The 11,197-nt window shown below is 51.7% G+C and overlaps 2 long non-coding RNA genes across 3 annotated transcripts; one reads left to right on the top strand and one right to left on the bottom strand.

Moving 5' to 3' along the window:
* Positions 1-499: 499 nt before the first annotated feature.
* On the bottom strand, positions 500-10,104 carry LOC146402304 (uncharacterized). Its single transcript, XR_014808632.1, has 4 exons — positions 10,004-10,104; positions 4,687-8,790; positions 3,525-3,733; positions 500-1,140 (listed from the first exon to the last, which is right to left on the bottom strand). It is a non-coding gene; the product is annotated as an uncharacterized LOC146402304 (long non-coding RNA).
* LOC106508311 (uncharacterized) lies at positions 2,074-5,977 on the top strand. 2 transcript variants are annotated; one of them, XR_002345513.2, is made up of 3 exons: positions 2,074-2,213; positions 3,507-3,636; positions 5,844-5,977. It is a non-coding gene; the product is annotated as an uncharacterized LOC106508311 (long non-coding RNA). The 2 variants fall into 2 exon arrangements; XR_014808631.1 differs by lacking the exon at positions 5,844-5,977 and adding an exon at positions 4,068-4,283.
* Positions 10,105-11,197: the final 1,093 nt, after the last annotated feature.

The raw sequence follows: 11,197 nt of genomic DNA, 5'->3' as shown, positions 1-11,197 counted from the left end.
GGGACCCCTAGCCTGGGAACTTCCATGTACTGTGGGTGTGGCCCTAAAAAGCAAAAAAAAAAAAAAAAAAAAAAAAAAAAAAAAATCCCAAACTTAAAGAAAAAACCCAAAATCACACACATGAATTTATCTACGAAACAGAAACTCTCACAAACATAGAGAACAGAGTTGTAGTTGCTAAGGGGGAGGGAAGGATTGGGAGTTTGGAATTAACAGATGCAAACTATTATATTTAGGTTGGTTAAACAACAAGGTCTTACTGTGTAGCACAGGGAACTATATTCAATATCCTCTGATAAACCATGACGGAAAAGAATATGAAAAAGTGTATATATATATATATATATATATATAAAATTAACACAACATTATAAATCAACCATACTTCAATAAATTAAAAAAAAAAAAAAAGAGCCACACTGTGGCTAGGGCTACCATATCAAACAATACAGCTTTCCACAGTTGCTCTTTATTTTATGGAGTCACTATTTGCCCAGGAGGAATTGCGTGAGGACCTCCAAGGTGCCAGGCTCTGCAGGGGACACACGAGAAAAGCGGGCTTAGTGGCTCCTCCAAGCAGTGAGAAAGTTTCACCTGTCACTTGGGAGGAGAGATGAAAATGAAACAATGGAAGTCCGGAGCAAATGCCAGACGAAGGATCTGCAGATGCCGTGAGTCTTGTCTGCCAAGCAGAGAGGAAGTTGCTTCAGGGCAGGGCTCAGCTCAGCCGGGGCTGAAGGTACAGCTGTTGCTTAATAAGGACAGATGTGCTTAGAGGGATGTAGTCTTTAGTCGGTGGCCCATTCAGCCTTCTGGGCAGCTTGGCATGCCTGGGGGTGAGGGAAGGTGGGAACTGTTGCTGAAACTTGGCCTCTGTCCCCAGGTGCCAAATAGAAATGCAGAGACAGAGTTTGGGGTGAAAGAGGAAAAGATGGCTTTATTGCTTTGCCAGACAAAAGGGGCCACAGCAGGGTAATGACTTAGACTGTGCCCCCCTTGGAAGAGATTAGGAGGTGGTTTTATAGTTTGGGGAGTGAAAATAGGGCTGCAGATAAGGATCAGGGGAGAGGCAAGCTGGCATTGTCTTTCAAAGCTGGTGGTTAGTGGCCCCAGGACTGGGTCTGGTGGTCCTCCTTCTCCCTAGAATGAAGAATGAAATGCTTCATCAAGCAGCCCTTCCATTGGTTGGGGGTTTTAGTTCTACTGAAAGGCTCAAAGGTATTGTGATGTATATCCCTGGAGGAGGAACCAGGATCCTGCCCCAAGGCTGCCCCATTGTCTCTGGACTGCTACTCCCTGGGCTCTGCCTCCCTTCCCTTCCTTGCTTAGCAACTGCCCTTTGAAGTCCAGGGAAGGTCAGAGAGGCTGAAGCTTATTCCCTAAAAACAAGACATGGAGGACACAGAAAGACTTGTGTGCCCAGGAGCCCCACAGGGCCCTGCTAGTTTACACAACTCCTTGGCTGAGCTCCAGGCAGCCGAGCCCTGGTCCTATCTCAGGGGAGGAGCAGGAGCCTGATTTTAATTCCCAGAAAAAACCCAAGGCTGTACTCTTCAGGCAGAAGGGTGGGCTGCCCAGCAGCACCAGTCCCCTTTCTCACAAGGAACAGCCACTGGTGTCCAAGCTTAGCTCCTTTCTGTGGCTCTTCGTGGCTGATTCTCTGGAAGATGCCAGGGGCACCCCCAGTCTCCTTCCCTGATAACTGTCTCACTGAGAAAACATGGAGGTGGGCCAGCCCACTGGCCTCTCTGTACAGGGCAGGTGGGTTCTACCCAAAATGAGTGGTTTCCCCAAGTCACATACCACCCGAGATCTCCCTGGGAGCTGTGTCTCCCTCCCCAGCTCCCAGAACAGCTTGGATATCGTCTCTGCTCTCAGGATAAATCTTGATCTATGAAAGTCAGGGTAGACAAATTTTGGGGGGGGAAGGGTAGACAATTATTTCAAAAAATTTCCCCAACTTTTGCAGGAAGCAAACAGGCTATAGCATTTCCTTAATGAACATTCATAGTGTTCATAGTGCTTTCTATGTGCCAAGACTGTTCTACGTGCTTTACAAACAGGAACTTGCTTCCAATTTATAACTATGCCAGGAAGCAGCTTTGTTTCCAATCCTGTTCTGAAGATGGAGGAAGCTGAGGCACCAGTAACTTAATGAACTCGCCCAAAGTGACAGAGACAGCAAATGGCAAGCTGGCTGGTGAACCTGGAGGGTAAGCAACCATCCCGATTTGCCTGGGACTGAAGGGCTGCCTGGGACATGGGACTTTTGGTGTTACCAGTGAAACTGATGGTATTAACAGCCTGAACCCAGCCAGAACACAGATTGGGATTTGAACCTACATGCCGGGACTCCAACCCAACCTAAATCCAGATTGGGACTCAAACGCACTGTTTTAAATTGGAAGCACTCACCCTGGGTCTGGACTCACTGAGGTTCAGGTTGTTGATGTCTCTACACAGAAGGAATTCAGTGAGAGACAAAGTGATAGGCAAGAGATAGATTTATTAAGATGGGACACATGTGGAGTTCCTGTCGTGGTGCACTGGTTAACGAATCCAACTAGGAACCATGAGGCTGTGGGTTCGATCCCTGGCCTTGCTCAGTGGGTTAAGGATCTGGCGTTGCCGTGAGCTGTGGTGTAGGTTGCAGATGTGGCTTGGATCCCGCGTTGCTGTGGCTCTGGCGTAGGCCTGTGGCTACAGCTGGTGGCTATAGCTCTGATTAGACCCCTAGCCTGGGAACCTCCATATGCCGTGGGCGCGGCCCAAGAAAAGGAAAAAAAAGGACAAAAAAAAAAAAGATGGGACACATGTGAAAGATGCAAGGGAGCAGGCACAGAAGTTCTGCCCTGAGGATCTGGTGGGCTACAGCTTCATCATCCAAGGGGACTGGGGGTTGGAAAAGCCCACCTCTTCCTTTCTGGGAGTAGGAGCTCCTTCTTAGTATCCAGTAAGGTGTGTACTCAAATCAGCAGAAGGGTGTCCTCGAACCCTTGTCCTTTGCCTGAATCTGAATGCAGGCCTCATCCCATCCCCCACCCAAGAACCTGAGGCAGTTCTCACACCTCCTCTGGTCAAGCAAGCCTGCCTTATGCTCATGGCTTTCTTGGGCAGTTATTAACTTACAGTCACCTCCCAACATCCCATAAGTTCCCTCTTTAACTGCTACTGCTGTAGAATTCCCAGAAGTCACCTCAGAGGACACTCGAGGAAGATGGAGGGAGAATAGCTTTATTATGCCGGCGGGTCCCTGGGGAATCACTTCCCAATCATAGACCCTGAACAGAAAGGGGGAGATACATTTACAGTGCTTGCTTCCGTGTCTAACATGCTACATTACTCTTTAGTTACATGCAGGATACAGAAAGATGTATAGCTGTACAGAAGGCCTAATATTGTTACTTTAATGATTAGCCTCAAGTACAATCTGGCTATTTTTGAATTTCTTTAGAACAATCGGGGCCTGGTGTTATCTCAAATCCTAATGACTTCATTTTTCCCAGAACCCTCGTATGACTCACCTTAAGTTCACCAAGATGGACGGTGGCAGCAACATGGCTTTGCTCTTGTCAAGCTCCCTACTCCCTTTTCCACATCCCTCCGCTACAACTCCTTGTGTCTACTCCATCCCAGGTAAAGCAGGATGAGTTGGTCATCCTACTCCCGGGGCCGTTGGGTTCCTGCTCTTGATCCCCATGTACCATCTTCTTGGTGTGGGCGCTGAGGGTACCTGGAAGAAGATCAGTGGATCAGAGTTAGTGTAACCCAGCAGGGCCCTGTACAGCTCCTGGGCACACAAACCTTTCTGTGTCCTCCATGTCTTGTTTTTAGGGACTAAACCTCAGCCTCTATGACCTTCCCTGGGTTCCAAAGGGCAGTTGCTAAGCAGGGAAGGGAGGGGAGCAGAGCCCAGGGAGGAGCAGTCCAGAGACAATGGGGCAGCCTTGGGGCAGGGTCCTGGTTCCTCCTCCAGGGATATACATCACAATACCTCTGAGCCTTTCAGTAGAACTAAACCCCCCAACCAATGGAAGACCTGCTTGATGAAGCATTCTTCATTCTAGGGAGAAGGAGGACCACCAGAACCAGTCCTGGGGCCTCTCCCCTGATCCTTATCTGCAGCCCTATTTTTCACTCCCCAAACTATAAAAGCCACCTCCTAATTTCTTCCAAAGGGGACACAATCTTCAAGGCATTACCTTGCTGTGGCCCCCTTTTGTCTGGCAAAGCAATAAAGCTTTCTTTTCTCCTTCACCCAAAACTCTGTTTCCACACCTCTATTCGGCACCAGGGGACAGAGGCCAAGTTTGAGCAACATCAGCTTAGTCCTAGAGACATATATAGATGTAGCTATAGACATATAGACACACACACACACACACACACATAATCCTTTGTCATATATTTGTCCCACATATGGTGCTATCCTATAGATGAGAAAGATGAGGCCTGGCTGACAACTCACTAGACCGCAGGGAAGTCAGAGACAGAGCTGGGACCACAGCTTGATCTGGAGTCCCATCCCTGGGCTTGTCTACAGTTTCCTGGAATTTCTTTTCTCACTGAAACCCCCTATCTATGGAAAAGGGATTCAAAGTGACCCCTAGGAGAGGACTTGATAACACGTTGCCCCAATATAAGCAGCAGAAAAAAAAAAAACAAGACTAAAATTCATGCACATACCTCAGCTTTAATAGGAAATTTGGCCTTGAGCGTGCTGGCACCCACAGTGAAAAAGGAAAGCCTCAGCATTTCCTCCGGGGAGACAGGGGGTTGTTACTATTTATAACTGAAGAGTAATCTGGTCAAGAGTCTTAAACAGGAACTAGTTCCTAGGAGAAGGCGCTCAGGGCTAGTTTCCTGCAAAGGCAGAATCGGGTCTCCATGACGGCCGAACTCTTTCGAAAAGCCGGGACATCTGGTTAAAGCGCACATCAGAACAGAGACCCAGAAAGTGGCTGAGCTAAGGTTGTCCAGGTTTGAAGACCTCTGAGAGCTCCAACATAATCCTGATAAACCCTGATGCAGGGATGCGCCCTACAGAACAGTTATAACAATGGTTCAGGGGCCTGGAGCCCTGCGGGCTCCACGCTGGCTGCCACCACAGCCCGAAGCTTTCCATGGAGCCACAAAGATTCAGCCCCTCCTGAGGACAGACCCAGGGCTTTCAAAACATGACTGGCACTTTTCTGGCCTTGAGGGCACCCTGAGCTCCAGGGTGGGCGCCCACCGTTATGCCTTTATCCCGCTCTGCTGCAGAGGCTAGGTCCCCACTGGGCAAAGCGGGCATTCCCTTCCTTGCATCTTGCCTGCAGCTTTTCTCAGCCAGGCGCCATCTGATTTGTCCCTGTTAGTTTCTCATCAGGATTTTTGTTGGCTTTTCTTTGAAACCATTTCTTGGGTTTCTTTCAAGGTCGTGGAGGAAGATGCCATGGAGGGCAGGGGCGGGGGGTAGGGGGGTGGGGGGAGAGCCCCACCTTAATCAAATCTGAGCTGGGGAGACAGGACAAAAATTAACCTTCATTTGAATATGTAAACAAACACTGTGCTTGTAACTTGCAGCGTCCTTGGCTGGGGGTCACTGAGGAGCAGCCCAAAGGGATTCATCTGCCAGGTCTCTTCACTGGCAGGAAAAACTTTATTCTTAAAGGCTTTACCCTTGAATAAGTGCTAAATAATAATAATAGGCTGAGACCCAAAGAGAGTCTTTCCCCTCAAAGGGTGTCAACGAGAGCTGGGTGAAGAACGGAAGACCTCCCGTTTGTGGGGTGGGGGGGTGACAAAATCTGGGTTGATGAATGCTGACATTCTGAATAAAATCACTCCATGCCTTCACCTAGGTCAAGAAACGACATTGTTTTCCTGAGCCGCGGTGACAGCGAGGTGACAGAGATTAATAGCTTGGTATTGACTGAGCAACTTCCAGTTCCTTATCTCTGTCAAGTCAAGGCTGTGTCCAAGGGCTGAAAGTGTTATTAGACTTATAATTGCAAAGACATTTAAAGGGTTTCCCCTTAAGGGACTATGAAATCCAATAAACCTTTCACAAAACCTCCAGCACCGGAGTGCGAAGCCCCGTCTGGGAGAGCGGCGCGCTCCCAGCCAAGCGCCGGGAAACCTTGAAGCCGCCAGCATTGAATAATGTTTGATTTATGAAGTTGGTTTTGAATTTGTATCAGTTGTTTTATTAAAAATATATGAAAGGAAGTTTTAAATATGAGCAAGCCCTGTAGGAGCGCGTCTGCACCGAGCCGCTGTCTGGTCCAGCCTCCCACTGCCTCCAGGCTGGGTCCCTCCACCAGGGAGGAGCCAGGAGGGAGGGACCCTAGGCTAATTTGCGGGGTTCATTTGGTCTGCAGGGCGTAAGTCTCAATTTCTCACCCAGGTTGAAGGAGGAAGGTGCAGGGGCTGGAGCATGGGGAGTGGGTGGGTGTGGAGTCAGTGGCTATGAGATGCTGTCTGTGGGGTGGCCTGGGGACATCTCTCAGCTGCACTTACTTGTCAAGAGCAACATCATCAGCTTATGGGAGACGTGGTCCTGACCCCTTCAGGAAGGCTGCAGCACCAAAGGCTGCAGGCAGGGCGAAGGGTGGTTTGCAGGAGACCTGTTTGGGGTGCTGGATGTAGGGGCAGGGGCTGTGGTGTGAGTTACAACTCTGGGCCTCCGTTTCCCTGCCCCCCTCCTCCCCCCCGAAACCCACTGAGCAAGGCTGGGAATCAAACCCACATCCTCACAGAGAAAAAGTCAGGTCCTTAACCCACTGAGCCCCAGTGGGAACTCCATGGGTCTCAGTTTTCCCATCTGTCAAATGACAGGGTTTAACTAGACGCTTCCCCCACCCCCACCCCCACCCCCTCGCCTCCTGCTGCCACCTGCCCAAGGGTCGCCTGTGGTCTTAACATACCTTGGGGCAGTCAGAAGGTAAGACCTTCAAGCCCAGTCCCTCATCACTTCAAGGCCAGGTGAGAAGGGCGGGGCTGAGGTCCTGTAGGCGGGGCTGGCTGCCATCAGAGGAATGAGGGGTGGGTTGTCGAAGCCTGTCAGAGGGGCTCTGTCTCCAGGGCCAGCCTAGATGGCAGCCAGCACACAAACCACGCAGAGATGCTGTGGGCATCTGCAGACACTCAGGAGGGCACCCACTTTACACAGGACCTGGGACCGTCCCAACGGGAGGATGTTTCTCAAGCATGAAGCATCCTCTGATGCCCCCCCAACCCCCCACTGGCTGTCCATGAAGAGCAAGTGCGTCAGAGGTGTAGAGGCCCCCGGGGACTGGCCGAGTAGTCCTCTCCAGAGGAGGTGGCTGTGTTCTCCCTGCCCCTCCTGCCATGAAGAGGAGGAGGCTGGCATCCCCCAGCCAGGTGGGCTCCCACAGCCCTGCCTTTGCATCACTGCCTCATTACTATTCCTCCGCAGCCTGGTGTCGGCACATAGTTGGTGCTTAAGAGATAGCACTTCAGTGGTGGATAAAGGCCACCCGTCCACTCCCAGTCTCCCTTCCCGACCATCAGTGCTGGCAAAGGTGGCCAGCCAGCAGCGCAATTCTGCCAGCCAGCTGTGGGCATCTGCCAGAATTAGGGGGGAGGGGAGCGAATCTCAGGTTTGACCTGGGAAGTCCCTACAGGTGGGGTCCTGGGGGCTCTCTGGTGCTCGAGGGCAGGGGAAGTGAGGCCACAACAGGTCTCAGGGATGAGCCCCCGGAGCCCTTTGCGGGGTGGTCTCTGGCTCTCTACCTCCCTCCTGTGGCAGGGAGAAAGTCTTGTCGTCTTAGAGGGTCTCACCTCACCTTTTTTTTTTTTTTTTTTTTTCTTTTCTTTTCTTTTTTAGGGCCATACCCACGACATATGGAAGTTTTCAGGCTAGGGATCACATCGGAGCTACAGCTGCCAGCCTGTACCACAGCCACAGCAACTCGGGATCTGAGCTGCTTCTTTGACCCACATCACAATTCATGGCAACGCTGAATCCTTAACCCACTGAGCAAGGCCAGGGATCAAATCTGTATCCTCATGGATACTAATTGGGTTCATTTCTGCTGAGCCACAGTGGGAACTCCCCACATCACTCTGCTATTATGGCCCCATCACCCTCACACCACTGTTGTATGCCTGGCACATTGCAGATAGATATGTGTTGACTGGATCAATGAGCAAATGAAGCTATCCATCAACTCCAACCACATCCCACCCCATCAATGCCACGCCAGGGGAGCCAGCCAGCATGCTGACTCTGCGGTGCAGCTGTGGGCACTGCAGACACTGCTTGCTTTGGACGCCAGTGTGGCATTTCTCCATCTTCCTTGTTAAACTCCATCTGCAGTTGTTATAACTCATCACCACAGGCCTGCCCATGCCTTGGTCTCCCAGCACCTTGAATTTGTCCTCAGGACAGTTCAGCAAAAGGAACAGCTTCCGCATGTCAGGCACAGCCAAGAAGGATACCACGAAGCACAGTGATTTGGTAGCCAGGCAGGCCAGGCTCTGAATTTAGGACTCTGCCACTTTTCAGCTTGGGCAAATGATCTCATCTCTCTGAGTGTCAGTGTTCTCATCTATAAGATGAGACAGATACTCGGGGCCGCCTTAGAGGACCGTTCTGGAAAGGAAGGATGCCGAAGCGTCGAACGGCTACTGACCACTGGCAACATGCTAAGCTCTTGCTCCTCAGCCCTCTGAGATACGGACCAGGTCTGGCAGAACTTGAGTCTGATGACAGAGCCCGGTTATCACCAACACACTCCAGATTCCAGATGCCTGTCATAGATGCCTCCAGGTGTCCTCTTGATGCTGAGAAGAGAGGATATTTCTCCCTGATGCTCAAGAATGGCCGCTCATCCAACACACCCTTTGTGAGTGCTTCTTATCCCTCGCCTTGGGGCTGGAGATGCAGATTTGAGTCAGACAGACTCAGGATCTGTAAGGAGCCTGCTGTGAGGCATTTCTCCAAACCGTAGAGAACTGACTTGGTGGAGGACTAACCCAGGTGTGAAAGTGTGTCCTGGGAAGTGGCAGGGGGAGTGTCCTGGGGGGGGGTGAGTATCCTGGGTGGTAGGGAGTGTCCTGGGAGGTGGGGTGAGTGTCTGGGAGGTGGGGGAGTGTCCTGGGGGAGTATCCTGAGTGGTGGGGAGAGTGTCCTGAGTAGTGGGGAGTGTCCTGGGAGGTGGGGGAGTATCCTGAGAGGTGGGGGGAGTGTCCTGGGAGGTGGGGGGAGTATCCTGGGAGGTGGGGGGTGTCCTGGGAGGTGGGGGGAGTATCCTGGGTGGTGGGGGAAGTATCCTGGGTGGTGGGGGAGTGTCCTGGGAGATGGGGGAATGTCCTGGGGGGTGAATGAATGTCCTAGGTGGTGAAAGAGTGTCCTGCAGGGTGGAGGACCGGCCCAGGTGCCAGAGTAGGGTACAGAATGTGTAGCCAGCTGATCCCCCAGGTTGGGGCTTCCTCCAACCCAAGGCTGGGCTTCCTCCCAGCCCAGCCCTGGATCTCTGGGACCCCTTACTCTTCTTAGGCTTAGCAGACAACGATTGTATCTCCCTGGGGCAAAGCCAGGCCGAGGGGTCACTTCGCACCTGAGCCAGGGCCTAAGAAGGTCGAGCACTGCAGCCAGGTTTAAGGCCAGTACCCTTGAGCCGGGGCAGGCAGGAGCAGTGAGGCAGAGCAGACCCCTGGCCCTTCCTCCCATTCTGGGCACTGGCCCTCTACCCAAGGAGGGGCCACATTCGTGGGCAATGCTGGTCTTCAGAGCAGATGGCAGAGGGGGCCTGCTCCCCAGGTGGCTGAGGTTGGGAAGAACTCTCCACCCCCTGCCATGGCTGCTCTGTTCCCAAAACAGATGGCTCCAGCCCCACCCCTTCCCCTTATTTCATCCTTCTACCCCGTCCCTGTTCCCCTCACTGCACACATGCACCTGTTCTGGGCAGCGTGGGCAGTCTATGATCTTCTCCAAGGCTCTGCGCAACTCCCAGCCCTAGAGTTCTCCTGAATTCTCCTGCACGCTTGGGCTCACCTGTCTCATCTCTTCTTGCACCAGCTAGGTCCTGGGGCCCCACGCCTTGAGTGCACGAGTCCTGGGAGGAGTCCTGGGAGGGGGTCACCGGCGGCAGTGTCACCTCTCAGCAATGCAGGACCCTGCCAAACATTTGTTCAGCCAGCCTTGTAACACAGGAACTTCCGGCCCTGCCTCCGGGCTGGCAGCTTTGAGCCCTGTGGTTCTCAAAACGCCTTTGTCTTCCCGGCCTGCTAGTGGCTCAGGCTGACTCAGTCTTTTGCAGAGTTGAGTGACATTGACTCTATGGGACTGCGGGCTGTTTGGAGTTGGTCTTGAAGGCTGGCCTTCAACAGTCTGTCAGGCTTTGTATTTGCCACTTGCTTTTGATTAACCTGGAGTTGAAGTTTTCCGTGCTGTGGGGTTTTAGAAACTCGAGATGCCAGGGGTTGGGAGGAACAGAGGGGAACAGGGGAAAGGCAGACACAGAAGGATCTAAAGGCAGTTTCTCTTGAAGGGGTTCATACACCACCCAGCGGCTCCCACGCTAGCTGCAGACTCAGATCACCTGGCCTCCTCTGCCCCAGGTAAATGCCAGGCGGGTGCTGGCAGGAAACGTAGCAAGTGTTCTGGCCATTGGGGCATCTGGAGGGCAAATCAACCTGCCTCACGGAGGTGTCACTAGCTGTGCCGCTTTTTCATGGGATTTCCCAGGGCTCAGTGAGAGGGGGAGTTTGAAGAGGTCTCCTTTGAGAATCAAGCGACCCTTATTTATGTATTTATTATTTATTGATTGATTGTCTTTTTAGGGCCGTACCCACGACATATGGAAGTTTCCAGGCTAGGGTTCGACTCGGAGCTGCAGCTACCAGTCTACACCACAGCCACAGAACGCAGGATCGCAGCCACTTCTGCGACCTACACCACAGCTCACATCAACGCCAGATCCTTAACCCACTGAGCAAGGCCAGGGATCAAATTTGCGTCCTTATGGATACTAGTCAAGTTCCTTGTCCCTGAATCACAGCAGGAACTCCCCAAGCTACCTTTTAATTGGAGTGAGGCAATCAGTATTGCTTTGAAGTAAATGACAGAAACCTAAGCCAGGTTAATTTGATACAAAAGGAGAATAGACTGGCCCCTAAAACTAAAAAGTAATTGTAGGTTCAGGCAGCAGAATTCAAAGGTCAAACTTTTTTTTTTTTTTTTTTTTGC

Source organism: Sus scrofa, chromosome 6 (genome assembly GCF_054392235.1).
Source record: "Sus scrofa isolate SSC_HxYL_T2T_F1_AM1 chromosome 6, Sscrofa_HxYL_maternal_Yorkshire_Landrace_v2.0, whole genome shotgun sequence".
Classification (NCBI taxonomy): domain Eukaryota; kingdom Metazoa; phylum Chordata; class Mammalia; order Artiodactyla; family Suidae; genus Sus; species Sus scrofa.
The sequence above is the reverse complement of the archived record's forward strand: the minus strand, read 5'-3'. Positions and strand labels throughout refer to the sequence as shown.